General features: G+C 39.0%; 2 pseudogenes; both read right to left on the reverse strand.

Annotated features, from left to right (window-relative positions):
* Positions 1-27,696, reverse strand: part of LOC100593431 — a 141,093-nt pseudogene that overhangs the window by 57,548 nt on the left and 55,849 nt on the right.
* Positions 1,269-2,742, reverse strand: LOC115831934 (annotated as a pseudogene).

A 27,696-nucleotide genomic window follows, 5' to 3' on the forward strand; every position in this document is an offset into this window, starting at 1 on the left:
ATGCAACATTTTTGAGTTGTTCTTTCCATAGGACAGGACAGATACTACTTTGGAGAGTTGGTTTGATGAGACAATGTATGAGGAGTGCTCAGTCTCTAGTAAAAGGCAGGTCCCTACTAAAAGGCTCAACAAATGTTAGTCCCTTCATCTTCTCCTCCCATATATCTGGTCTCCCATTAATACGCATTTCGACTTTTATACTGTAAGGTAAAGAGACGGCTTAGGGCTTAGGAAACAAACTCAAAAAGACATTTCCCTCTAACTACTCTTCAGCATAATCTTTCCTGTAACATCTTTAAGCAAGTCAACACACATTACTACCAATCATGTTTTCAATGTTCTCCTAAGGAGGCTAAAATCAGGAATGAGGTGGAGAAGTATGGTTGGTGAATTGCTTAGCAGATCATAATATAAGGACAAGGTCCATTGTAGCCCTTAAAATGTCATAAAACGCCACAAAACCATTCATGACTCCTGCTACGAACAACAATCCTGGCCAAATTGTAATTCTTGCACCAAGTGCAGAAAATAGCCAATGCTTTGCAATTGATCTTTGGGATCTTAATAATACTGAATTAGATAGTTCTATCTGCTGGAGTCTCAGTGCCCTTGTTTGAAATTTATTAAGATTAGACTGCAGATGTTCCAAAGATACAACAATTTTCTGAAATGTGTAACCAATGGAAATTTTCTTTCTTTTAGCATTGGGTTGCTAATCTAAATGGATGTAGCCGACTCATTATTGTGGTATGTATAGGGATGAAGAAGTAACTGTAATGTAGTGGAGGAATAGTAACAAAATTCTTAGTGCCGGCTTAGCTTCATTGATCCAAAAACAAATGCTACTTTACTATCAATTGAAGCATAATTATTTCAGTTATTCTGGTTATAATATGGAGGCAGGATGAAATTATTTTTATTCTTTTAGAATTTTTTATCAGGAAAACAGAGGTAAAGTGCTATCAATTACTATTTAAGAGTTCTATTTTGAAAAGTCTGAGAATTAAGGATTTTTCTTTTATTTAAAAAAAACTTTTTTAAAAATTAAAAATAAAACAAGCAAAAGTCCTATGAAAATGAAGCAAGTAGCCCTGCCACTCTATGTACAGTAATACAATATTTGTCACAGTTATTACGTACAATATTATAAAAAATGTCACGGACAGTACAAATTAAGGCCCTTATTTCTCAAAGGACATCAAGCCTTATGACCTTGTGGTAGGGAAGATGCCACTTAATTATTGCACCATTTTGAAAAACAGAACTCGTCAAGGCGGATAGTGGTCTTTTCCCACCTGGTCTTCAGTCAAAGATGGGGGCTGGGGCGGTGGTGTCGTCTTCGTCGTCGAGGTGGACCCTATGTAGCCACACTGCCCTGCCCGGTTCTCTGGGTGCAATAAATACCAGTCACGGTTTGGGAGGGGGCCGTGCGCAGGTGGGCGGAGGCGTCTGGGCTGCATGTGCCGCTTCCTGTGCAGGGCAAGGTGGGCAGAGCGCCAGAAGGCGCGGTTGCACCAATGGCCCTGAAATGGCCCGTGACCCCTGTGCTTGCGGTGGTGGAGCGTTAGCTTGTCTGAGTGAGCACGCTTCCAGCTGCATCCATCCCAGTGGCAGTGGTCAGGCTTGTCACTTGTGTGCTGCGCAGATGTGCCTTCAGGTGAGAATTCTTGCCGTACGTCTTGCTGTAGCCCCATAGGTATGCCTGGTGTTTCGGTTCCCAGGCCAGGAGCGGCTGCCACGCTTGGGCTTGGCCTCCAGCAGCTCCAGTGGCGACGCCGGCGCCACCACAAGGAGACCGCGGGCGACTGGGGGTGCCAGGCCCAGGGCTGTGGCGGCGGCGGCCACCGGAAGAGACTAAAGACGGGGGCGTGGAGGGGTGGGGCGGGGGGGGGCGCCTCATGAAGGCGGGGCTGGGTGTCCCAAGCCAGGGCCACGGAAGGGCAGCGGGAAGGAGGCGCCCTGGCCATAGGGGCTGAGGGGCGGGTGTCGGGGGCGGCGTTGGGGGGGACCCGGGATCTCCCATGCATGAAGCCGCAGGCCCGGGGCGCCCTAGTGTTTGAGGCCGCGCGGTCCAGGCCTGAACCTGGGTAGGCAGCTGTAGCCGCCGCCATCCGCTTCAGGGGGCTGGGCTTTGACCAGGCGGTTGGGCAGCGCCAGTAGAAAGCGGTTGAGCAGGCCGGGCGCGGTGGTTCACGCCTGTAATCCCAGCACTTTGGGAGACCAAGGCGGGCGGATCACGGGGTCAGGAGATCGAGACCATCCTGGCTAACACGGTGAAACCCCGTCTCTACTAAACATACAAAAAGTAGCCGGGCGTGATGGCGGGCGCGTGTAGTCCCAGCACTTTGGAAGGCTGAGGCGGGCGGATCACGAGGTCAGGAGATGGAGAACATCCTGGCTAACAGGTGAAACCCCCTCTCTACTAAAAATACAAAAAACAATTAGCCGGGCGCGGTGGCGGGCGCCTGTAGTCCCAGCTACTCCGGAGGCTGAGGCAGGAGAATGGCGTGAACCCAGGAGATGGAGCTTGCAGTGAGCCGAGATCGCGCCACTGCACTCCAGCCTGGGCGACACAGGGAGACTCCATCTCAAAAAAAAAAAAAAAAACGGCTGAGCAGCGCGGACCATTTGGCAGCGGGTCCAGCTCGGGGGCGCCTTAGGGCAGCGGCGTGCAGTGTTCGGGTAATAGGACGCAGACGGCGGGGTCGGCGGGGGCTTCGGGGTGGCCTCGGCCCAGGCCATCCAGTCCCGTGGACCGAATGGAGTCCCGCACGCTGTTGAGGTGGTCGTGCGTTCTCCTGGCCTCGGGCTTGGCGCGGGGTCAGCGCTCCTGCAGGCGGCGCTCGCGGTAAGGGCTGGCGAAAGTGGAGACAGACGGCAGGATGGATTCACTTGGCGACATGGCAGGGAGCTGGGAAGACAGACACCGGTGAGTGGCTGCCAGGGAGGGCTGGTCGGGGCGCGGGCAGGCGGGCATGGTTCTGCCAAGGATTTTGCTTTATTTATCGCAAGATGGGGGTATTTCCTCCTTTCCGCAGTTTATAATTGCATGAATTAGTGCAGTGAATTGAGGATGCAGTAAAAATATCTTCAAAGATTATTAAATTCGTCATTATAAAGCACATACAAGAGTTTATGTGTGTGTATGGAAAGCAGGTATACATCAATAATTCTTAATGAATACAAGAAAGAGAACTACCAATATTGGAGCAAATATTTCAAATACAAACATCAGTGAATATAGGAAAGGCCTTTTTTATTATATTTTAAGTTCTAGGTTACATGTGCACAACATGCAGGTTTGTTACATAGGTATACGTGTGCCGGCAACGCCTTTTCAATAATGTCTTACAAGGAGAAACGTGGCTCCTCTAGGTAAGCAGCCCTCAGTGCGCATCTCCCTGAAGTCCAGATTGATCCGGCAGAGCTGTGGGCTTCACAGCTCACAGTGAGGCATTTAGGGCCTAAACCCCACTTTACTCTTTTGTACAATGAATAGGAAATCAGTGATCTAAATGAGTTTAAATCTTATTAGGGATTCACACTGCCCTTCAGACTCTGTCTCTATTCCTCCCAGAGCTAGGTTCAGCATGAATTAAAATACAAATATGAGACAATGAATTATGATAGTGACAAAGACCTTCCTTCGAATTTCGGATTTTTCTAGCAGCCCCTTTCTTTCTGTTTCCCACCTGCCTTCAACTCTTTCTCCTAAAAAAGTTCAGGTGGGGTGAACGTTTGGTGATTTAGAACATCATTATTTTAACGTGATCCCAAAGCGGTTTTCATTATATGCAAAGCTGCATATTTATTTACATTTTAAAAAATGTTCTAAATTGGTTTCTTATGTCCAAAAGAAGGGGAGCTAGTTAGAAGAAAAGAGAATTGAGTAACATAAGAAAGTGCTAATCATTTCAAATTAAAGTGGGAAACATGCAAAGCAGAATCAATTTCATAAATTCAACAAATTATTAACATAAATAATTCCAAACTCTTGTATCTATATAACATCAGTGATCTGTGAGGTGAAATGAGATTCTAAAGAAAAAGTAAATAATAAGGCCATTTTTCTAAGCCAAAAAATTTTTGTCATTAATTGTGGAATTTCACCAATTAATTTTTTTCAAATAAAAATTTCATAAATTTTTAGTGCCTACTATTGCTTGTAGGTTAATAAGCCCTAGCAGAAAACAAAATTATTAAGGAAATGGAAAACAAACATTAATGGGAAACTTGTGTAACCTCAATTCTTAACGTGTCTTATGAATTAATTTTTAAAATGTGAAAGTTTATTCTTGGTATTTGGTAATTAACTAAGTTTATTAATCTCTCATACATATGAGGAATTTTATTCCCTAAAGGAACGTGAGGAACACTAGTAGTTCAAGAAAATGCTGAAGATGCGCTTGGGTGGGAAGCTAGAATAGGCTGACGAAGTCAGACTTAGTGTAGAAACCTGGTAAGCAGTGGATCGATGTTAGCTGTTTTCACTTATTGCACTAGTATAATCAGTTTGATGATACATACTTTAGCCCCAGCTGTTACTTAAGACCTGGTTTCACATTTTATGTTCTTTTTCCTGTGCAGGCTGGGAAAGGGTTTCTTCTGGCCATAAAAGCTACTCCAATGGCTGTGGGAGACTTACTTCCAATTCCAGTTGATACAGCCATCCGTCTCCCACTAGCTGTAGGATGGTGTACTGCAGTTCACAGGTGTGGATGCTCAAGTGGGCTTTCAAAGATTTCATGAGGGGGAGGGTTAATGTATTAGGCACATTTTCCAAATATTGGCATTTCATTGTACAACACCCCAAATGTGAGAGGGTGTTTGTTTCAGTATAGAGTTCCTAATATGCCATCATATATACATTTAGTTGTTTTCAAAGTACAGTTTAGTACTTGGCTACTCGCAAAGTAATAAAACATTTAAATCACTTAACCATAAAATTCTTGATAACCAAAAGGCTTTTGTTTCTATTCAGTAGTTTAACATTCAGCTTTCTTTTTTAGGGCAAAGGAGATAGAAGTGGATGAAATGAGAAAATATTTTTTAATTGAAATCTGGTTAATGCCAAAAGTGTTCAATCACTATGTGTGGGGAAGTTCCTGGTACAAAGAAAAAAAAAAAAGGTTGTTCCTACATTTGGCTGTGTTAGTAAGTGGTAAACAGAATTAAATTTTTCTTATGTGAACTCACACATATGTGCTTCATAATATGCCACTTCTATTTAACATCTCTTTCACACACACATGCATCCCCCACACACACACCCCTTTGCTAGTCTTCTTCCATTTTGCTTATTAACCCAAAGAAAGAAATAAATATGGAAGTCTTCTTGCGTAGGTTGCCTTAATCAGATGAATTATTGAAACCACTCTGTCTAAATATTATGTTCCCTTATTTTTCTTTCATTAGTTTTCCATTCTGTTGTATTTATTTAATTTTTATTTCATTTTCCAGACCTAAGTCAATGTTAGTCTACCACTGTACATCTGGTAACCTCAATCCCTGCAATTGGGGCAAAATGAGTAAGTACTTTAGCCATGTAACTGCATAATTACTAGTGTCTGACACAGAGAAAAAATAGACAAAATGTGTCATGGAGCTTAGAGCCTACATGAGGAGAAAGATAAATAGTAAGCAAAGAGACAAAATAATGGGAAATTGTAAATGTGTGGTAGTTAACTAGAATGTACTGTGGTTACCAAGGAAAGCAGTCATTGGGAGCACATACATGATTTTAAGCAGTGGGGGTCCATTGGCTGTATTTTAAAAAACAATGATGAAATAAAGCAAAAGTTGGCAGTTATAAAGACTCTCAGTGATAAAATACTGAAATACTCCTCCCTGCTGGGGCACTGGGTCCTATACACACCCCTTCCCTTCTTGATATGTCACTGAGAATGCGACGTGATCAATGACCAGTGAGATTTAGAAAAGTTGGGTGATATTATTCCTTACTGAGTGTGTAATACTGATCACTAATTTATGCAACTTGTTTCTCTTGGGTGTGCATTAGCTACTCTACTAGTGATTTGTAAAAGTGAATAGGAATGACTGTGGGAGAATAAAAACAACACCCAGATTCCTTGGACCCTAGGACTAAGGTCTTGGGTGATGCTGAGGAAACTGTATTTTTAATAAGCATCTAGATGATTCTTGCTGCTTGGGGAAATGCTCTTTGAGAAACCCTGTACTATACAAATGATTAATTTGTCTGAATGTAAGGGATTTAATCTGGTCAATGTACAAAAACCATGGAAATCAATTTGAGTACAATTTATCTAATGATGGTAGAAGATAAAAGTAGGGAGTTTTGCTATTCTGTAGGATTTCTTAGTACCTACTAACTAATGCACCCCTTCTATCCCTGTTACATAGGTACCACTAGCTCTTCATATTCCAATGGTAAGCCATGGTACCACACTGAGAGTTCTATTGCAGGGCAGCTAGACACTGTGGCTCATTTATATATTGTGGCTTTGAATTGGAAAATGCTTTTCCAGGAATGAAAATACCTGGCAGGCATGTTTCCTCTACCCCTCTCACACCTGTAGCAAACACTGTGGGCTGATACGACATTGGTTATCCCTGTGCCAAGGCTCTGTTCTAGATTCCCTTCTAACACAGCATTTCTGGAAGCTATTACTGTTAATTTGATGTTGAGTTCAAATTAAACTCATTTGTGTTTCCTGTTGGGGACTCTTAGGAGGGATAAAAATGCTGCCTACTGGGAGCAGTAGCCATGTTAACAGGAGGTTGAGCATGTATAGTGTCAGATGATACTACAAGGAGTGATAGACAGCTGGGTGGGTGAACATGGGCCATCTCTCCATAGCATTGTCTCCTTTAGTGTCCCTTAAGAAGAGTTTTTAATCTCCTGCATATAGGTCTTAAGCATCTTTTATCAGATTTATACCTAGGGCCTAGGTAATTGATGTCTTTTTTTTTTTTTTACTAATTTAAATGTCTTTTGTAAAAATATATTTTCTAATTGTTTGTGGATGATGTCAAATGCAATTGATTTTTGTATATTGACCTTATATTCAGCTATCTTGCTAAACTTATTATTGCTAGAAATTGTATAAAATTTCCTCATGATTTCTGGACTTATAATTATCTGGACTTATAATTTTTTTGTGAGAAGATTTTTTATTGCTTCAGTGTCTTTAATAGTTAAAGAATTTTGCAGGCTTCATTTTCTGCTGGAATCAGTTTTAGTAAATTTGTCTCTTTTTCTAAGATTTTGTCTGTTGTAAAATGTATTTACATCCTTTTTTTATGTTAATATTTTTGTCCTCAACTGTATCTGTAATTATGCTTCTTTTTTAATTCATAATATTTGTGTGTCTTCTCTTTTCTTCTCAGCTAGTCACCAAAGGGTTTATTTTATTTCTTTTTTTCAAAGAACCAACTTCTTCGGGCTTTATTGACTTTTTTCTTTTCTTTTTTTTTTTTTTTTTGAGATGGAGTCTTGCTCTTGTTGCCCAGGCTGGCGTACAATGGCATGATCTTGGCTCACCACAACCTCTGCCTCCCAGGTTCAAGCAGTTCTCCTGCCTCAGCCTCCTGAGTAGAGTAGCTGGGATTACAGACATGCGCCACCACGCCTGGCTAATTTTGTATTTTTAGTAGAGATGGGGTTTCTCCATGTTGGTCAGATATGGTTAAGTGATTGTAGAAAAATAAAACAGATTAAAGAAGTAAGTAGTATTGTGGGAAGGCTGCTATTTGATATGTGATGGCCAAAGAAAGTCTCTCTGATGGCCGGGCGTGGTGGCTCACACTTGTAATCCCTGCACTTTGGGAGGCCGAGGCGGGCGGATCATGAGGTCAGGAGATCGAGACCACCGTGAAACCCCGTCTCTACTAAAAAATACAAAAAAAAAATTAGCCGGGCGTGGTGGCGGGCGCCTGTAGTCCCAGCTACTCAGAGAGGCTGAGGCAGGAGAATGGCGTGAACCCGGGAGGCGGAGCTTGCAGTGAGCCGAGATTGCGCCACTGCACTCCAGCCTGGGCGACAGAGCGAGACTCCGTCTCAAAAAAAAAAAAAGTCTCTCTGATAAGGTGTCATCTTAGTAGAGACCTGAAAGAAGTGAGAGGGCAAATCAGAGGGACATGTGGATGAAATATTCCAGGTTGAAGAAACAGTAAGTGCTGAAGTTCTTTAATCATATTCAAGGACAGCAAGGAGGCCAGTATGGCTGCAGCAGAAGCACTGAGAGGGAGGGCGGTAAGAGATGACGTCAGAGCGGTGGGCAGAGAGAGTGAGGGGGCAGAGAGTGCAAGGCCTTGCAGAACATGGCTTTGCCTCTAAATGAGAAGAGATTCCATTGAAGGGCTCTGAATGGGGAAGTTCCTGTAATAGACTCTGAGTTACATTTTACAAGAATCACTCTGGCTGCTACATGGAGGTCCGACTAGGAGGACAAGGGTAGTGGCAGAGACCACTTAGGACAGTATTGCAACATTCCAGGCTACAGTAGTGGTTTGGATCAGAGAGAGAGCAGGTGGAAATTATGATTCTGGGTACTTTTCAAACAGAGAGCTGATAGATTTTGTTCAATTGTGTGTGGATTGTTAAAGAGAAGAATCAAGGATAACCCCAAAGTTTTTGGCTGAACTACTAAACAAATTGAATTAGCATTTGGTTAGAGGTAGAAGACTGGTGAAATAGCAAGTTTGTGTATGTATTGGGAAGGGGGTGGTTAGCAGTGGGTGTATCAGGAGGCCCATTTTAGAGCTGTTAAATGTGAATGTCTGTTACACCTCCAGGTGGAAATGTTGAACAAGTATATGGATATATAGATCAGAAGGTCAGTGTTGAGATCAGAATCTCTTATGCTATCAACCTGTACATAACTTTTTTATTTACTACCATCTTTTTAAAGTATAAATCCCTACCGACCAGATGATTCTTGAGAATCTTCTCTGAAGAGGAGTTATATTTTTCAGAAAGATTTTTAGCCGGCATTTTTTTAAGTAGGGCAATAATTGTATTACTATAATAACTGACATCATAACTGAATAATGAGTTTAGACATATGCTTTGCAAAACCTACATACCTTAAATAAAATTGAATTCAAATGAGTATCTTTTCGAAAGAACTACTGAATTCACAAATGTACGTAAAAAGTTCTTAATTAAGCTTAATCTAAGTATTAATATAAAAAGAAAAACACTATTATGAATAAAACCCTGGATACCAGAGTGGATAATTGAGTCTGACATATTCCCAGAGAAATATTTAAAGTAAGCTAACACAAGAAAATCTTGCCTTTAGAGTTTTTTAGTTTAACTTTTAATAAAGATTCAAATAAAATATTAAGAAACTTTCTAAATGGTTCTGAAAGTAATGGTCCAGCCAGGGAAATAAAGTTTCTAGCCTCTGTCTTGGGGCTTTCAGAATAGACTAGATAACCTTAGAATTAAATGTGGATTTGTGTTTTTCTGAACAGTATCCCCCTCTATTGACTACATGTGTTTCCCCAAGAATTTGTTTTAGAGTAGATGTTTCAAATAAAGGATCCAACTCTTAACCCATTCACATTGTTTCATTTTTGCAAATAACCACTTGCCTACCATAAAAATCTTTACGTTGTTCTCAGAAATTGATTCTTGACTCTACACAGCAAATCCTTTGTCTTTATTGTTGTGACCCATTATAAATACCTTCCACTATGATGGGCTTATATTCTCCTATTGTCCTCTAGCACTTACTCTCTTTTTTTCCCCAGGATTCCAGGTCTTGGCAACCTTTGAAATTCCAATTCCATTTGAGAGAGCTTTGAGGAGGCCGTATGCTGATTTCACCACCAGCAACTTCACAACCCAGTACTGGAATGCCATCAGCCACCAGGCCCCTGCCATCATCTATGACTTCTATCTGTGGCTCACTGGAAGGAAACCCAGGTGAGAAGCTGAGTCAATGGCTTTGAGAATGTCACTGCATATGGGAGATTGAGGCCCCAAAGTCTTTAGTGCTTCCTTCAGCCAAGGATTAAAGGAGATAACTGAATCTGACCTATATATACAGATTGAACACACCTACTCTGAAAATCCAAAGTCTGAAATTCTTCGAAGTCCAAAATGTTTTCAGTGCTGACATGATGCCACAAGTGGAAAATTCCACACATCTTACCTCCTGTGATGGGTCACAGTCAAAACACATTCAAAACTTTGTGTCATGCATACAATTATTTAAAATATTGTATAAGATGACCTTCAGGTTATGTGTGTGTGGCTAAGTGTGTATGAAACATAAGTGAATTTTGTGTTTAGACATGGGTCCCATTCCCAAGATACCTCATTACACAGAAGGAAATATTCCAAAATCTACAAACAGTTGAAACCCGACACACTTCTGACCCAGGCACTTCAGATAAAGGATACTAACCTGTGGAAGTTTTGAACAAACAAAGCAGTCATAGTGAGAAGCCACAGAAGCCTCCTACATTAAAAATGCTCCAGCATAATAAAGGAAGGTAAATGTTAAAGAGCTTGTTTGATGAATTTAGCAAGTGATCATTCACACAAAAAGAAAAGCAACGGAGACTCTGTCACTAGGGTTTTTCAAATAGGTAGATAATCTTAAATATCCAGTAATGATGACAACCTCACTTACTGGGAGCTTACTCGTGGGGCTAAGGAGGATGCATGATGATCCCATTTTTATTGTCACAGTTACCGAAGGAAGATACCCTCATCAACCCAATTTTACAAATGGAGAAATAGAAGCTAAGGGAAGAATCTGAAGTAGTCTCAAAGGAAGTGACAGGAAAGATGTGGAGAAAGCTGAGTGTCAAAATCAGTATTCAGGACCAGATTTACTGCTACTTAGAGATGAATGAAGAAATTAGAGGGAACACAGTGTGCTGATGCTAAAGCAGCTGTCACCACCTAGCTTCGTGACATAGGACATATTCTTTCTCTGTCTCACGTGAATAATATGATGTGTCAGAGGAGACATTATTATAATTGCCTAAAGCAATTCTTGTGATCAAGAATCAGAAGCATGAACAGTATTGCCCTCTGTGTTAGCCCCTTTATAAGGGAGGAAGTCATCTTCAGCATGTTGAATTGTCATCTTTATCAGCAGCGCAAATGACTAAAACTTAGCCAATGTAGAGTTTGTCCAAATTTTTACAGACCTCATTTGCAGCTCATAACTCAGTTCTTGAGCAAAGTGGAAAGAAAACATTATGATTACGGGGAAAATATTTGTATGGGACTTAATCAAATAAAGATAGGAAAAGAAGAAAACCCAAATATTATAGGCAGAAATGCTAAAGGTTTTAAAATATGTCAGGATTGGAAGAAGGCATGGATAAAGAACCAAGTTCAGTTAGGAAAGAGAAACACAGAAGGAAGAGACACAATAAAAGTCATATGTATTCTGTGAGAAGTCAGATAGTAAGATTTGTGGGAAATGGGTTGGTTTGTTGTGTGGTATGTATTTTAGCAATAATCTTTATGGCAGAGAAAGCTAAAATCCTTTAGCTTGTGTGAATGATCACTTGCTGAATTCCTCAAGGTAGGCATGATGAAGGAGGGTTTAGAGGAGACACAGACACAATGAACTGACCTAGATATAAGGCCTTAGTATACTCAGCTAAGAATAGTGATTCTGAGGACACACTGTGACCTGATTATGTCATTACATGTGTGGTAGTGATGGGGATGATAGAAGGAAGAGCTGATGGCATATTTTCACCCCCCCCAAAATCAGTTAAATATTGGGACACTAACCATCCAGGTCTAGAAAAGTCACATGCCATAGCCATGGTATTGCACATCATTCATCTTGCATTCTTTGAGAATAAGAAGATCAGTAAATAGTTCAGAAGTGGGAAGCTTTGTCCAGGCCTGTGTGTGAACCCAATATTTTGTTTAGAAATAGAACAAGTAAGTTCATTGCTATAGCATAACACAAAATTTGCTTAAGTGGTGGTCAGCAAATCCTTGAATGCTGCTTAATGTGAGAGGTTGGTAAAATCCTTTGTGCAACACTCTTACTCCGTGAATGTTTTGCTGTGCCGGGGCCTGTGCATGCCAGACAAGGCCAAGCTGGCTCAACGAGCAACCAGCCACCTCTGCAACCTGCCACCTCCTGCTGGCAGGATTTGTTTTTGCATCCTGTGAAAAGCCAAGGAGGCACCAGGGCATAAGTCTACTCACTTATATCTGTTTGTCTGGAACATAACACATATTTGTTTTTACAACAAATAAAATTGATGTTGAATAAAAACTGAGTGGTCATTGTCATTAATCTTTGAACCCAGATTAACCTTTTGGTCATGCCTAGTCTAAGAGAAAAGAGATATTCTTATCAATAAATACAGAGCCCATCTATGTCAGTGAAGATGTCAAGTGCATAGATAGTAGTTTGGAGAAGAGTCAGAGGCCAAAAAGACAGGAATGGTAGACATTGAACAGAGGAGAGTGTGGTGTTTGCCTTTGCATCACCAACACCTGAGGCTTTGGGAGAGCACCTACAAGATACCAATAAAACATTCTAAGACCATCTATGAAGTGAGAAAATTTGAATTACTGTTGTTCTTGTGGTTATGATTGTATTTATGGTTGTTACTTCATTCATATTAATCACCTATGTGCCCAAGTGTAATCACGAAGTTAGATTTTTCCCAGATTTTTTTATTAGACTCAAGAGTTCCCACAGACAAAGGCAATATCACTATCCTATTTATACATTCATTCTCTCAGTTCTGCGGAGCCAAAATGTAGAGCCCAATGCAATAAAGGCTGGCCTGGATTATCTAACTGGTACATGAGGCCCAGTGTGGTAGTTTACTCCAGAGGAAATTGGCACTTGTATAGAATTGTAGTTAAGTTGATCCCTTGATATCAGGAAAGTTTCTGCTATGCAGTCCTTTTTGATGATTTCTTAATATATACCTTCATTTTAGACAGTACCAGTGGCCACAGATGTACTTGGCAGCAGAATATTACAGATGGTAAACCTCGAATCTGCGTTTTAGTAGCAAGAGCATTTGGAGTCTTGTGCTTCCCTTGTAGACATCATCTTAACATCTGCATCCTATCTTTTGTCTACTGTTGTTACTGCTCCTAGTTCCATAGAAATTCTAATTTTCATTTGGGATATACGTTTTTGTTGTTTGTAAGCTCCCCCTTCTTTTTCATTTTTTCACCCCATTTCAGACTGTTCTATTTTTGGCTGTTGGAACTTGAGATGGTGCAAGTAAGTACAAGCACATTTTCCAGATAAGTCATGTGAAGTGATTTACGTTTCATAATATGATCATTTCTGATTGATCTTATCTATTATGACCACCCATAGAGATGGCTGTAAAGAATTAAGAACATCAAACAATGTCAAGTTGTTCATTGCATGTATTTCAGAACATTGCCGAGATAAAGCCAGGTGGAGTCATTAATTTCACCAGCTAGTTATTTCCTTGCTGCAGTACCAAAGATTGTCAGTTTTGAATTAAAACCTCTGGTTTTTCTAACTCATGTTTCATTGTTGATCATGGCAAGTGAATAATTAGTGAATGTATATGTTTAGGTTATGAGGAATTTAAAACACACCCTAAGAGTTGTAATGTTGATTGCTTTTAAATGTTGTAATGGTTTTGAGAGTGTCTGCTAATGATTTCTTAATTACATACTTGCTTTTCTTAGAAAATCAACTCATTTCATTATTAGTGATTAATTTTCTCTTAAATATTTAACTTCATATTTTAATAAATCACTATGCCTGGGATTCCATTAGATATTTGAAAAGATCAAGTTTAATTTTTTTACCCGGGTAACATATACAGTGGCTCAAGATTTGTGTTTTTTGATCTCACAATTTAAAAAAATATGCTTTAAGCACCATGGAAATCCCAGCAACTTCAGCAAGAAAGAGTCTTTGTTCCATAGTTTCTTTGCTTGATAAATATGTGGAATAAAATAAATGGAATATCTTAATTCAGTTTTTGCTTCATGAGACTGGTCGAGTGAACATAGGCCTAGCGCTTTGAAAATTGGCCTATTGTAGAAGATTGATATTTCTAGTAGCCTAAAGAGAATCCATTTCTTATAAGAATATATATATTTTGGAAAATGTGGTATCTCTCAGAAAACTGCTGAAATGAATTATGTATCTTTTCTCTTTAATTCTATTACTTTCAAAGATCTAAAGCTTTCACTTGAAAATTAGTCTTTTGGGAAAAAAGACATTGAAACTAGTGTTAAATTAATTTCATTGAGGTAATGAAATGAAGATTCATTTACTGTAATCTTGTGATCTTTTAGTTTCTTGTGCTTTTAAAAATAACACTATAATGGTCTATATGTGTATCAGTTTTTACAATAATTTGTCTAAACTTTACCTTATATCAGTGTGCATGAAGAACCAAGTGCAGTCTGAATTAGCACAATGCAAATAGAAAACCGACCTTTTATTTTCCTCACAAAATTATATCTAATATAAACCTTATGTAAAATAAAGAATTTTTAAGTGCTCGTAAATTAATAACAAAATCATACATAATGTCAGTGGAGGAGAAAAATTAAGGAGTTTATGTCACAGTAAAATGCATTTCTAAATTGACTTAGTATTGTTATAAAACATATTCTTGAATATTATATCAGAATTGATCACCACTAGTGAAGTCAAAATAAAGATGGATCTCTAAGTTATACAATTTATGTGGGAATCACAGAATTGTAGTTCTGAACAAAACTGAAAACCACGGTGGTCTTCTATATGTGTGAAGGACAAAGAGAAGATTGGGGGTTTACTGGCAAGGGAAATGCTACATACTGTTTTGAAAGAAAGCTCACGGCCAGACACTAGAGAAGATTTTGGGAGCCGGTCAAACAAGCCTTATGGGAGACAAATCTTTTGAGACTTCCCAGGAGCCCAACTAGAAAATCCCTTAGTCAATTTTAGGTGAAAAAGACTTAAATTTGATTCTGGGGAAGTTTGTCATTTGTTTGGATGCAAAAAGCCTAAAAATATTTAATTAAAGTAGAATTACATATCCTTGAGAGATAATGGTCACTTATTTAACCAGAGTAATAATGGAAAGACTTCAAAAACAAATTCAAAGGTTACGTAGTCAAGAGAAAAAAAATACTTAGACCTGTATTAGAGATGACTTAGTTTTTTCAGCTGGTCAAAACCCGAATAAAGACAGCCCAAACCACAAGAAGCTATCTTAAAACATAAAATGTCTGCTTGTTAGGTGGATTACTTAGAGAGAGAGAGAGAGAGAGAGAGAGAAAACCTTTTGTAGTATGACCATTTCTCTTGGTATATGCCCTTTTGAATAAGCTGGAAATTAAACCCCATGAAAAACTACTTTAATTCAATTAGACTCTGGAAGAGTGTGTGTCTAAGGTTATAAGTAAACCATATTATAGAATAATAATACACACATACACACACACACACACACGTAGTACCTCCACCAGGGGGAATGGATGGCTTTTAGAAAAAGAGCATGTGAAATTTCCTGGTTACATAGAACAATTTGGATACATCAGGAAAAGCCAAGAGTACAGAATTCATCTATACTGGAAAAACTGTTTTTCCAGTTTTTTTTTTGAGACAAACATTCTCTGTGTCAGGTTATAATACCAGAGTGTGAAGTGGAAAAATGCAATACGAACTGACAAAAAAAAATGAGAGAGTCACCACTTTAGTTAAGCAAAAGGATGTACTGTTTTAAAGAGAGAAGTAAGAAGAGCAGAAGGCATTGATGTATTGCAAATTACATGTAGTGAGATGCATAAAAAGCCAAACCCTTGAGATAAAAATCTGAAAAACTTTAAGAGGAAAACTCTACCTCCTGAAATGAAGCGATCATTTATTTTTCTTTATTGCTGCTTCTAGAAAGAGGATACATGTACAGAATGTGCACGTTTGTTGCATAGGTATACGTGTGCCATGGTTTGCTGCACCTATTGACCGATCCTCTAAGTTCCCTCCCCTCACCCCCATCCCCCAACAGACCATGTTGTTGTTCCCCTCTCTGTGTCCATGTGTTCTCAATGTTCAACTCCCACTGAATGAGAACATGCAGTGTCTGGTTTTCTGTTCTTGTGTTAGTTTGCCGAGGATGATGGCTTCCAGTTTCATCCATGTCCCTGCAAAGGACATGCTCTCATTCATTTTTCATGGCTGCATAGTATTCCATGCTGTATATGTAACACATTTTCTTTATCCAGTCTATCATTGATGGGCATTTGGGTTGGTTCCAGTCTTTGCTATTGTAAATTGTGCTGCAAGAAATAGAATGATTTATATTCCTTTGGGTATATACCCAGTAATGGGATTGTAGGGTTAATTGGTATTTCTGGTTTTAGATACTTGGGGAATCACCATGCTGTCTTCCACAATGATTAAACTAACGTATATCCTCACCAACAGTGTAAAAGCATTCCTATTTCTCCACAGCCTCACCAGCATCTGTTGTATCCTGACTCTTTTAAATAATCACCATTCTGACTGGCATGAGATGGTATCTCATTGTGGTTTTGATTTGCATTTCTCTGATGATCAGTGATGTTGAGCTTTCTTTCATATGTTTGTTGGCCAACTTCTTTTGAGAAGTGTCTGTTCATATCCTTTGCCCACTTTTAAATGATATTATTGCTCATATTAACTTTGAAATGACTGGAAATTCAAAATAAAGACAAGAAAGATAAAATTATATTTTTAAGTTAATAGGTATGAAGTATTTTTGAAAGGAAAGAAACCTCTAGATTATATATATGTATGTGTATATATTTATATGTATATGTGTGTATATATGTGCGTGTGTATATAATATATATATTGCTTTCAACAAAAACATTATTAGAGTCAAAATAGTACCATCTCCAGGTGTTTTTATTTAGCTTGGTACCTAAAATCATTTAGGTGACCCATTCCCATGTTTGGAAAATTTTTATAATTTGTTGTCTACATCTGTGGTATTCAGTATAGTAGCCACTAGCTACTTAACTTTTCATCAGTCATAATGAAATTTAAAATTCAGTTCTTCCGTCATACTAGCTACATTTCAAGTGCTCAATAGACACACTTGACTAGTGGCTACTTTATTGGACAGGGCAGGTATAGAACATTTCCATTATCACAGAATATTTAACCAGACAGCATTGATCTAAATGGTTAAGTTTTTTGTTTTTTGTTTTTTTAACTGGAGTGCAGTGGTGCAATCTCAGCTCACTGCAACCTCTGCCTCCCAGGTTCAAGCAATTTTCTGCCTCAGCCTCCCAAGTAGCTGGGATTATAGGCGCCCACCACCACACCCGGCTAATTCTTTTATTTTTAGTAGAGACAGGGTTTCACCATCTTGGCCAGGCTGGTCTTGAACTCCTGACCTCATGATCCACCAGCCTTGGCTTCCCAAAGTGCTGGGATTACAGGCATGAGCCACTGCACCAGGCCAAGTATCTTGTAGAGAAAGTTTATATTATGATTCAGATTTCCATGTTGCCCATCTTTTTTATTAATCTTACAGACACTTATTGGAGTGCTTATTATGTTTTAAGTGCATGAGAAGTGCGAAGAGTGTAAAGACAAAAATGATGTAGCCAAATCAAGTGGTGGAGACAGACATTTAAAACATGATTGCAACCCAACATGAATTCTCCAGGGAGAGGAGAACAAAGGACAATGAAGGCAGAAAGAATCACACTTGCAAATCCATGAACGGTGTGTTGTGTTTGGGAAACTCTGGGTAATTAGCCCTAGACAAGTAAAAATAAGGACTAGAAAGGTGTGCTGAGGCCAGATCTTGAAAGATTTCAAATAACTGCAGTCAGGTTACATTCCATTGAATGAAAACCCAGTTGAAACTGGTTTAAAACACAAAGGTGGTGTATTGATTTACAATGGAAAAAATCCAGGACTAGAGTGGTGAGCAGCTGTGATTCAACTAGAGCTCTGGCTGCCGTGGTCTTTGAGTCTCTCAACTCTACCACTTTGTTCTGGTTTTATCCTCATGATGAATAAGATGTTTGCTGTAGCTTCAAGCTTTACACACATAATATGGCAATGTTTGGATGAAGAGAGGCTGGCCCTTTCCAAGATTTTCTCCCAAGATTGATGAAACTTGTTTTCTAAAAACCCTCAGCAAATTTCCCTCCCATCGCATCAGGCCTAGTTAAGGTTACCTGTCCATTTCTGGCCAGCCCCTGTGTCCTGAGATTATGCCATGTGCTAATTTGTTGAGAAACCTCAGATGTAAGCCAGTCACTGTCTAGAGTGTAAGAGTGCATGGAGATCAATCAGCTTTTCTCTGAAGCTGGGGTGAGATTATATGATTCTGAGGCAAGGTGGCTACTGGAGAAGGGCGAATACCTGGGTGATAATTCAGAACTCATCAAGAGATAGAAGCCTGGGTGTCAGGGGGTTAGCATTCTGAGTGGAGCATGGTTTCTGTAGTCAGACCTGAGTCGGTGCCCTTTATCCACCACTGGGTGGATAACTTTATGTAACTGAGCCTCAGTTTCCAAATGGAGATTATAACGGTCATTGTCTTCCGTACGGTTGTGTGATGTAAAGGAGTTAACATAGGAAAGGCACTTAGAATAGTGCCTGAACCACAGTAAGCGCTCAGCAAATATTAGCTTTAAATTCATACTCAAATATGGGAGGGAGTTTGAGCTTTATCTTTTAGAGTCTGACACTCCCATTGAAGGTCTTTTGTATCTTGACAGCTAGAAGATTTCCTACCACTTAAATAATAATAAAAGATTAGAACTCAAGTGATGCTGATGATGACAGGAAATGTGACTTAGTTGAGTAGTTGGGACAGAAATCACGTGGCCTGCAAAGCTGAGAATATTATCTGGCCCTTTACAGAAGTTTGCCAACTCCTGAAATAGAGGACCAGAAAAATGTCTTCTGATATAAAACACCTAAACATGTTAGGTCTGGTGCAGCGGCTCACCCCTGTAATCCCAGCACTTTGGGAGGCCAAGGTAGCTGAATCCTCCAACCTCAGCCTCCCAAGTAGTTTGATATCAGCCTGGACAACGTGGTGAAACCCTGTCTCTACCAAAAATACAAAAATTAGCTGAGCATGGTGGCAGTTGCCTGTAATCACAGCTACTTGGGAGGCTGAGGCAGGAGAATGGTTTGAATCCAAGAGGCAGAGGCTGCAGTGAGCCAAGATCACACCAGTGCACTCCAGACTGGGCAACGGAGTGAAACTCTGTCTGAAAAAAAAAAAAGATAAAATATGTTTTTATAAAATAGTTTTAATGCATAGCTGAACTTGAGGCAAAATAAGGAAATTCCTAAGTGTCTTGAAATGACAAGAAAATACACACCTGCACACAGAGTGAGAGAAGTTGAACAAGCACACACACAAATATGACAAATGTGTATTGAGAGCCAAATATATGTCAGGTACATATTGCTCTGTGCCTGGGGAACAGCGGCAATAAGGTAGAAAATATAACAGACATGGGATTAACCTCATAGATCTTAAAGTCCAGTGAAGTAGACAACTTTTATAAGAAACAATGTATATTAAATATTTTGAAAAGTACTGTGAAGAAAAAGAGCAAGACGCTTTGAAAGAGACTAACAAGTGACACCTGCTTTAGGATTATGTGCCTTAAAAAGAACTCCAGAAATAGTGCCACTGGAACTCAGGAGGAGTTAATGTATTCATGGAAATGGGAGAGAGCATTTCTTTTAGGTAGATGCCTAGGCTCTGCCAACTTTGCTTGATTCTATCTGACTCTATAAGACAAGTTATAGAAGTATAATAATGCCTTTGCTATAAACCGGAAATGGATAAATACTTAAGAAATTTTCATATCAAATGCACATTTTGATGCTATAGTAATTGTTCCAGTTTAAAACATTCGTTTATACATATTTTATTTCTCTTTCTTTCTTTTTTTTTTTTTTTTTTTGAGACAGGTTCTCACTCTGGTTCCCAGATTGGAGTGCAGTTCGCAATCAGCTCACTGTAACCTCAAATTCTTGGGTTCAAGGGATTCTCTTGTCTCAGCCTCCTGAGTTGCGGGGAATATAGGCACACACAGCCACAGCTGGCTAGTTTTCATATTTTTTGTAGAGATGGGGTCTCACTATATTGCTTATGCTGGTCTCGAACTTGTGGTCTCAAGCAGTGCTCCTGCCTCAGCCTCTTGAAAGTGCTAGGATTACAAGTGTGAGCCACCACACCTGGTTTATACATATTTGAATAGTTTTAATATAACAGCAAAGTCCATTTGAGGCAGAGGACAGACTTTTTTAAAAAAATTATTGAAACATGTGTCTTGCTCTTACCACCAACGCTGGAGGGCAGTGCATGACCATGGTTCACTGCAGCCTCAACCTCCTGGGCTCATGTGATCCTCCCACCTCAGCCTCCCAAGTAGCTGGGACCACAGGTGTGTGACACCATGCTCGGCTAATTTTTTTTTTTTTTGTAGACATGGCGGTCTCACTCCATTGTACAGGCTAGTCTCGAACTCTTGGTTTTAAGCAATTTTCTGGTCTCAGCCTCACAAAGTGCTGGGATTACAAGTATGGGCCACCACACCTAGCTAGAGAACAGACTTTTAATAACAAAAGAAAAGTCCTTTTTATTCAAAGGTTGACTTTAGGAGCCTGTCTAAAGTAAAGGCGGGTAGATGAGACTGATTGCTTACAGAAAGCTAGCTTTGTGTGCTGAGCTTGGTACTATTAGAGGTTTCTTGAAAGATCTGGGAGAAAAGGTTTAAAACTGCAGCTGGAAGATGTTTGCTAGACTACACATGGAGAGTCCTAAGCACTCAGGAATTCAGCAAATGGCTGCTGGTTAGGTTTTTGTTTTTGTTTTTTGGATTTAAGATACCCTCAAACTCTAGTTATTTCTGAATTGAAGATGACCAGTTGATGGGTATGTTTGTATTAGTAAAATCACAAAGCTTATTAATTTATGTTTCACATTAATAAAACCCATAAAGAAATTATACTTTGCCTTTGTAACCCATATGTCAGCTTGGATATCCCTGCCCTTCAATAAAATGTAATTAATGACATTCCCCCAGAATTGTTGAGGATTCTCAGGTGGCTAATTGTTCATGGTCATCTCTGCTGTTGCTGGAGATGAATCAGTTTTGTTTATGAATCATTTTCATTTCACATGGGCTCCGTAACAAGTCGATCCAGACTAGGTAAAGGCCTCGTTCTTCATTTGTCATAAATTTAGAATCAAACAACAAAAAGAGAAAACAGTGCCTAGGCCTGCCTAACACTCATAGGACCGCCTTTACCTACCACACATGGACACCCAGTCTTTCAATGTGTCATCCTCTACCCTGTTAACTGAAGTTTTCTGTGTTTATTTTTCTCATCTTTTAAATCTTCCATTTACTGTAATTTAGGAGAAAATGAGGTCACTGAGTTTGTTAATTCATTTTGCTGAGTTTAGTACACAAATTCTAGGCAACATTTCACAGACCTGGCTCTTTCATGGTGTAATAAATATGGGCTTTTGCAAACTGTTTTCCTCTTTTTGGTCTCACAGCTATGTTTTGGATGATTAAAGTTGCTAAAGGTCTAAACACTTACTAGTAGGTTTTGTTCTTAACATCTGCACTGGGCGGTAGCATAGGGCAGTAGAAACAACACTGAAGCTCTAGATACTACTATCTCCTCAATCAGAGAAGTAGAGCTTGGTGGAGAGACCATAGCCTAGTTAGCTAACCCATATGAGTCTTGTTTTTATTATGCATAAAAATAATAGCTATTTCACAGGGATTTGCAAAAATCAAATGTAATCCTAAGTATAAAACAATGTTTTATATTGTGCAATATAAATATTAGTTTTGTTATCAGTAACCTCTCATTTCTTTTACCCAGATATGTTCTTTTGTTCATTATCCCTAAGCAAGACTCTCTACATTGCCTGCATCAGTTTCACACTCTTATCAAGGATGTATACATTCCTACATTTTCTTTTCTACAGTTAGTCATCATTTCATTAGAAAGACATTTAAGTATTCACATTTATATTATAACATTAAATTTGGAAAAAACTTTTTGCAAGAAAGGAGAGTATAATCAGAAATTCATCTATAAAGTCCTAGGTTTCACCAGCCTGTGCCACATGTGTTCACAGTCACTCTCCATTCTGCATGAGTTGTACTAATGTGGGAGCTGAAGGAGATAAACCCCCCAAATCAGTAGCTTAATACAAATGAAATGTGATTGTCAATCCCAGTAGTTCTAACTGGTAGAAGGCGTTGCACTCCACAGTCACTCAAGGATCCATGCTGATGGAAGGTTGCCATCTTCTGCACATGGCTTCTAAGTCATCCAACTCTCTGGATGACAATATCCAGATGCCAATGGGGTAAAAGAGGCACTGACATCATGTGGAAGGATTTTATGATCCAGGTCCAACAGTGCCCATCACATCTGTCCATATTCCACCCTCAGAAGTGTCACTGGGCTACATCTAAGTACGAGGATGCCTGGGAAATACATAGCTGTGTGCCCAGGAGGAAAGGAAAATAGGATTGTTGAACAACTAATGAGGTTCTGCCATGGCCTTCTTTTTAGGTCACCAAATATCTGCCTTCCTGTCTTTCCCACACATACAAGACACTCATTCCTAACCAAGGGTCTCATACCATTATTGCATCCAGTTCAAAGTCCAAGGTCCAAAGTCCAAAGGGGAATAGACTATCCTCTGTATCAGATTCTGATATGTCAGCTTCTGGTTTGGCATTCTTGAATAAAAAGGCCAACTTTCTGCCTCCCCACGTAGAGGTGAAAAATATCTCTGTTGTTCTACTTGTCATGGTAGAACAGTGAAAAGACCACCATAATTGAAGAAAAAAAATAAAGAAATCTGCTATGCAAGAAAGAGAAGACAGGCAGACAAGCAACAGTCCCTAGAGTATAAGCATAAGGAGATCCTGAGTAGCAAGTAGTGAGAAGCTCTGTACACTGGGCATGGGAAATTCCTTAAATAGCCTCTGAATCTACTCTCTGGGAGGAATCCTTTTTTCCATCATTTTTGGTGGTGGCTCCATCCTCTGGAAAGTTCTTATTTCTTATTCCCTGGCTGTCACCTCTGAACTGGCTGTGAAGGAGTGTGCTTTTCTTGAGGTCTTTGGCTTTATAACTCATTCTGCAAGAGTAAAGGTGAAAACCAGTGGGTATTTTATGCCGATCTGTCCCACAGACTCTGGCCAAGTGACGAATGAAAGGAGTTCGCTGACACAGGTATTTTTCCTGACTGTGGCTAGGAGACTGCACCACTCAGCACTGCTGATGAGACAGTGCAGCAGCCAAAAGGAGTGCAGCCCCCCTAAGCTGGCCCTGCTTGAATTTATTTAGTACAGATTTAATGACAAGGGCTTGGAGCAAACACAATTTGTGGGTAATTAACATTGTCAAACCCCCGAGTTGAGAGCAGTCCTGTGCATGAATGATCAAAGCTTGGTTTCCAGAGATATAAGTAGAACAATTTATCTGGATAAGTTTCTTTACATTCCCTTGTTACCTAACCCTTGCTCTTAAGAGAATTTAACTGCCTTCAGCTGAATTCTCTTTTGAAGCTTTTGCAAAACCTCCCATTCTTCCAAGAATTGTGTCTTTCCCTATAACCTTTTCTTACAACTTTTCCCACCACCCTGACCAAACTCCTACACTTTTAAGTTTAAGGTCAGTCATTTGCTGGCTCTGGGGCTGTGGAAGAAAAAATAAGTCCCTCAGTTCATGCACACAGCGTGACAGCTTGGCATAAGTAAAAGACATGAACAAAAAGATTAATGAAGGAGTGAAAGAAGGAAGGAGTGTGCATTAGGCACAACATCATCTAAAAACTGAAAAAACTGCAATGCATTAAACTTGTTCATTCAACAAGTATTGGTTGAGTGCCTACTAAGTGTCAAGTGCTGGGCCCAATGTGGGGGATACAGTGGAGGATACATTGGCAACACATGGAAAGTAAAGGCAGTGAAAAGGCCATGGATTTAAAAATTAAAGGAAAAAAAGGGGTAATACATTTGTTACTGGTTTTAGCAAATCGAAAAAATGTGAGAAAATAGTGCAGTGTTTGCCAAATCTACAACTCTTTCACCCTCACTGAGTCTCAAATTAAGAATGTACAAAAGCAGAATTACTAGGAAATCAGTTTTGTGGGTGTATTCCCTTAAGTAATAGCACTATACTGCAAAATTGGTGGAAGTCGCCTGCACATTTGAAATAACCAACCTGCACCTTTGCCCCCTCCCCCAGATTCTAACCAAATAAAGTATGAAATAAGGCAGAACTCAGCGTGCTCCACCAATTTACCAGGAATGAAGTCAATGCTGATTGGAAAAGTGTCAAGCAATAAAGAAGAGTTTGGATCTATTTTAAACATTATCTTCATGTCACTTGAGACTTTAATCTCAGCCAAATCTACTTCCAAAACCAATCTCTTGTGCAATGATCTTGTCTGGGTCCAGGCCAAGGCTTACTTCTATTGCACAGCTACTCTCACCTTTCTTGATTTTTACTCTGAAGAACTTTCCTGCCTGGGTTAGAGTTTCCTCTGGTAGGCATCAGATTCTGCAAATATTTATTATCTCATGTTAATCAAGACCCCCCTCTAGATTCTGCTGTGTAACTATTTTGACATAAACGGAGTGGTTTAAATGCAGTTGTAACTTGTTCCTAAGTAGGGCCTGTTATAGCTTTTTAAGCAATATATCTCTCCAGTCACACATAATAATGAATGGATTCTAACTTACCCTAAGTACTACCGTGTTCCTGAGGGTAAATAAACCATGTCAACTTTGTGAGGCTTAGAAATTTTTCTTTAAATTAAAGCAAAGTAACCAAAAATATTACCAGTTTTCCTTTGATTACTACTATATTGCCCAGAAAGTGTGATCAAAAGACATCTGTTGTATGTATCAAAATTCATACATCTGCTTCATTAATTTCCTTTTATGGTATCACCTCTGACTTCCAGTTTCCCTGCTGTCAGGAACAATTAAATGGGAGATGCTTTGGACAACAGGATTTTTAAAAATCCAGTGGCCACAGAGAATTGGAACTGAAGAATCAGAAGAGAGGATTAATTTTCTTTCTTCTCACTAAGTTTCTCAAGTATTTTCAGAGCTCTTAAAGGGACATATCAATAGCGGGGAAAGTATCTAAATTAATGGCAGGATTCTTGAGGACTTTCTCACAAAGATAATTAAGGTGGCACTCTAAGAAAACAACCAGAGACATCACAAATAATATATAGGTATTTTTTATTGTGGTATTACTTATGGTAAACTTGGATCCAATTTGAATGTTCCACAATAGAGGAATGACTAAATAAACAACAATACATACAAGTGTTAGAAAAGTATTCAGGCATTAAAAATCATGTTTTATCAAGTAGTAAATGACAAAAAGGCTTGTAATATATTCAGTGCAAAACCATATTAGGTATAATCTCAACTCTTAGCCCTAAATGTTGGTATGATCTTGGATTAATTTTTTTTTTACATTTTCAAATTTTCAAATGAGAAGTATGATTATTCTACTTCTGTGGTGTGGAAAAAATTACCCTCTGTAAAAGTGAAAAAATAAGAACAGTCATCTACTTTCCACGTTTTCCAAATACAGTGAACACATTACACTTTTACAGTGGAAGAAAAGAAACACCTATCTTTTAAAATAGGAAATAAATAAGACAAATTCATCATGAATTTACGAAATTATGTCATCAAGTATAAGTTCAGTTCATGTTTAGTTTTGAAACTTTATCAAAATTAAATAGTTTGACTTATTTTTATTAGAAATACGATTCTAAGTATTCAACATTGCTTTTTAAAAAATTATCTTCTAGTTTTTCACAAAATCTGAGGAGCTGCTATGGAAAGCACACCAGATCTCGTGTTGAAATGTGAACGTGCCCACCACAGACCAAGGACTTTCAACCTGTCAACCCCCAGGATTTCCAAGCCAGGAGTTTCACCTCTTATGGAAACTTTGTCCATTTAATTATGAACCAGTCAGGTTTTCATTGTGTCAAAATCAAATCTAGATAGTGAAATTGATATTTTATCTTTATTGTTATCTTAAATATATCTTGGCTTAAAGAGACATAAGTGGCTCTTCCCCACTATACCAGATAATGAGTTGCAAATAAATCATTCAGTAGTAAACTTCAAAGAAAGCCTGAAAGCATTTTGAATTTCCTAGTGTCTTACAGATTTGTTTCTTTTTACAACAACCATGTCCCATGTGTATCCGTTTAGGACCTTAAGTTGTTAATAATCTACTCTGAATAATTCCTTAAGAAAACATTAAAAGGACAATGTCTATACCTGGGAAATAAAACCCAAAGTAGAAGAAATTATATTAAAAATGATGTAGTTAATTAAGAATGAGTGTGAGCTTAGACACTGAAAAATGTGTCACTGAAAGAATACCAAAAATGGTCAGCCTTTTCCTGTTAAGTTATAGTAAGGTATATAGTATAAGTACTTAGTACGTAAGAGAAGAATTAGAATGAGATTGTACCAGGTTCAGAATTCCTCATCCGAGAAGATCAGACAAAATTCAAGGTTTTTAGAGAGGGGCTACCCTGAATGATGTCACCAGTAAGTGGGTTTGTAAACAAAGACAGAGCTTGGCAGGTTGCACTGGATACTTCAAACCAGTTTCTCTGGAAAAATGTGAGTTACTCAATAAACCCTCAGTTTTCCTGAGGTAAATCAACTTTGAAATACAAAGGAGAACTCTGGGTGATAAATCACGCCAGGTTACACGCTGGGACTGCAGTTCACAGAACATGATTAGATTTAAGACAATAGAAGATAGGAACATTTTTTGAACTAGTTTATTGAATCCTTTTGAGAATATCACTGTTTGGCAGTTCCTAGAAAGCTTAGACAAATTAACCTTCAAGAGGCAAACAAATTAACTTTGAACTAAAAAAAACAAAAACAAACAACCAAAAACTTTGAATTAGAAAACAGCTGCAAAGAAAAGCCCAACAATCTGACATGTTGATTATTATTTTGTTTACAGAAATACAAAGATGATTTTACTGTTCAGACCTTTACACATCACACAACAGAAAAATCCTTCAGTTGACTAGTTTCCATAAACTTTGTAGAGTTATGGCAAAACAAGAGTCATCTGTGAAATACACAAATGTTTTGTACTGAGGGATATTTTCACATAACACAGGAGATGATAAATTTAGACCCCCTCAATCTCATCGTCATACTGATTATACTGTAAGCAGTGATTAGGGTGCACAGGTTGCATGTTTAGAAGGTATGGATATGGCAATTCTAACGTATCTTAACATTGTTTCTGAAAAGCTAAGGTTTTGTTATTGAACGACTATTAGAAGTTGAATGTGATCCTCTTCCAGTGTCTGGCATTGCCTTCCTGTGGAATTAACATTCTGTGTGATTTAGAGTACGTGTCCTGACTTTCTCAATGCTCATAAATACCTTATCTGTAGGAAACTTACTTTAAGGGAAAAGCAGCTTTAGCCTGTCTCCAGTATATGGCCCTGACTTGCTTATACATGTAATCTATTATGAAGGAAAAAGAGCCATCCTCACAAGTCTGCAAGATTAAAACTTCTAGCACAAACACAGCTTGAATCAGTGCTTCTGTAGCTTGTTTCAGCAAAGAGACCATAGCCAGCACTGTGGCTACAACATACGCCTTGCCATCAGATACAAGAGTTAGGCTT

The sequence above is a fragment of the Nomascus leucogenys genome, chromosome 20, assembly GCF_006542625.1.
Source record: "Nomascus leucogenys isolate Asia chromosome 20, Asia_NLE_v1, whole genome shotgun sequence".
In the NCBI taxonomy this organism is placed as follows: Eukaryota; Metazoa; Chordata; class Mammalia; order Primates; family Hylobatidae; genus Nomascus; species Nomascus leucogenys.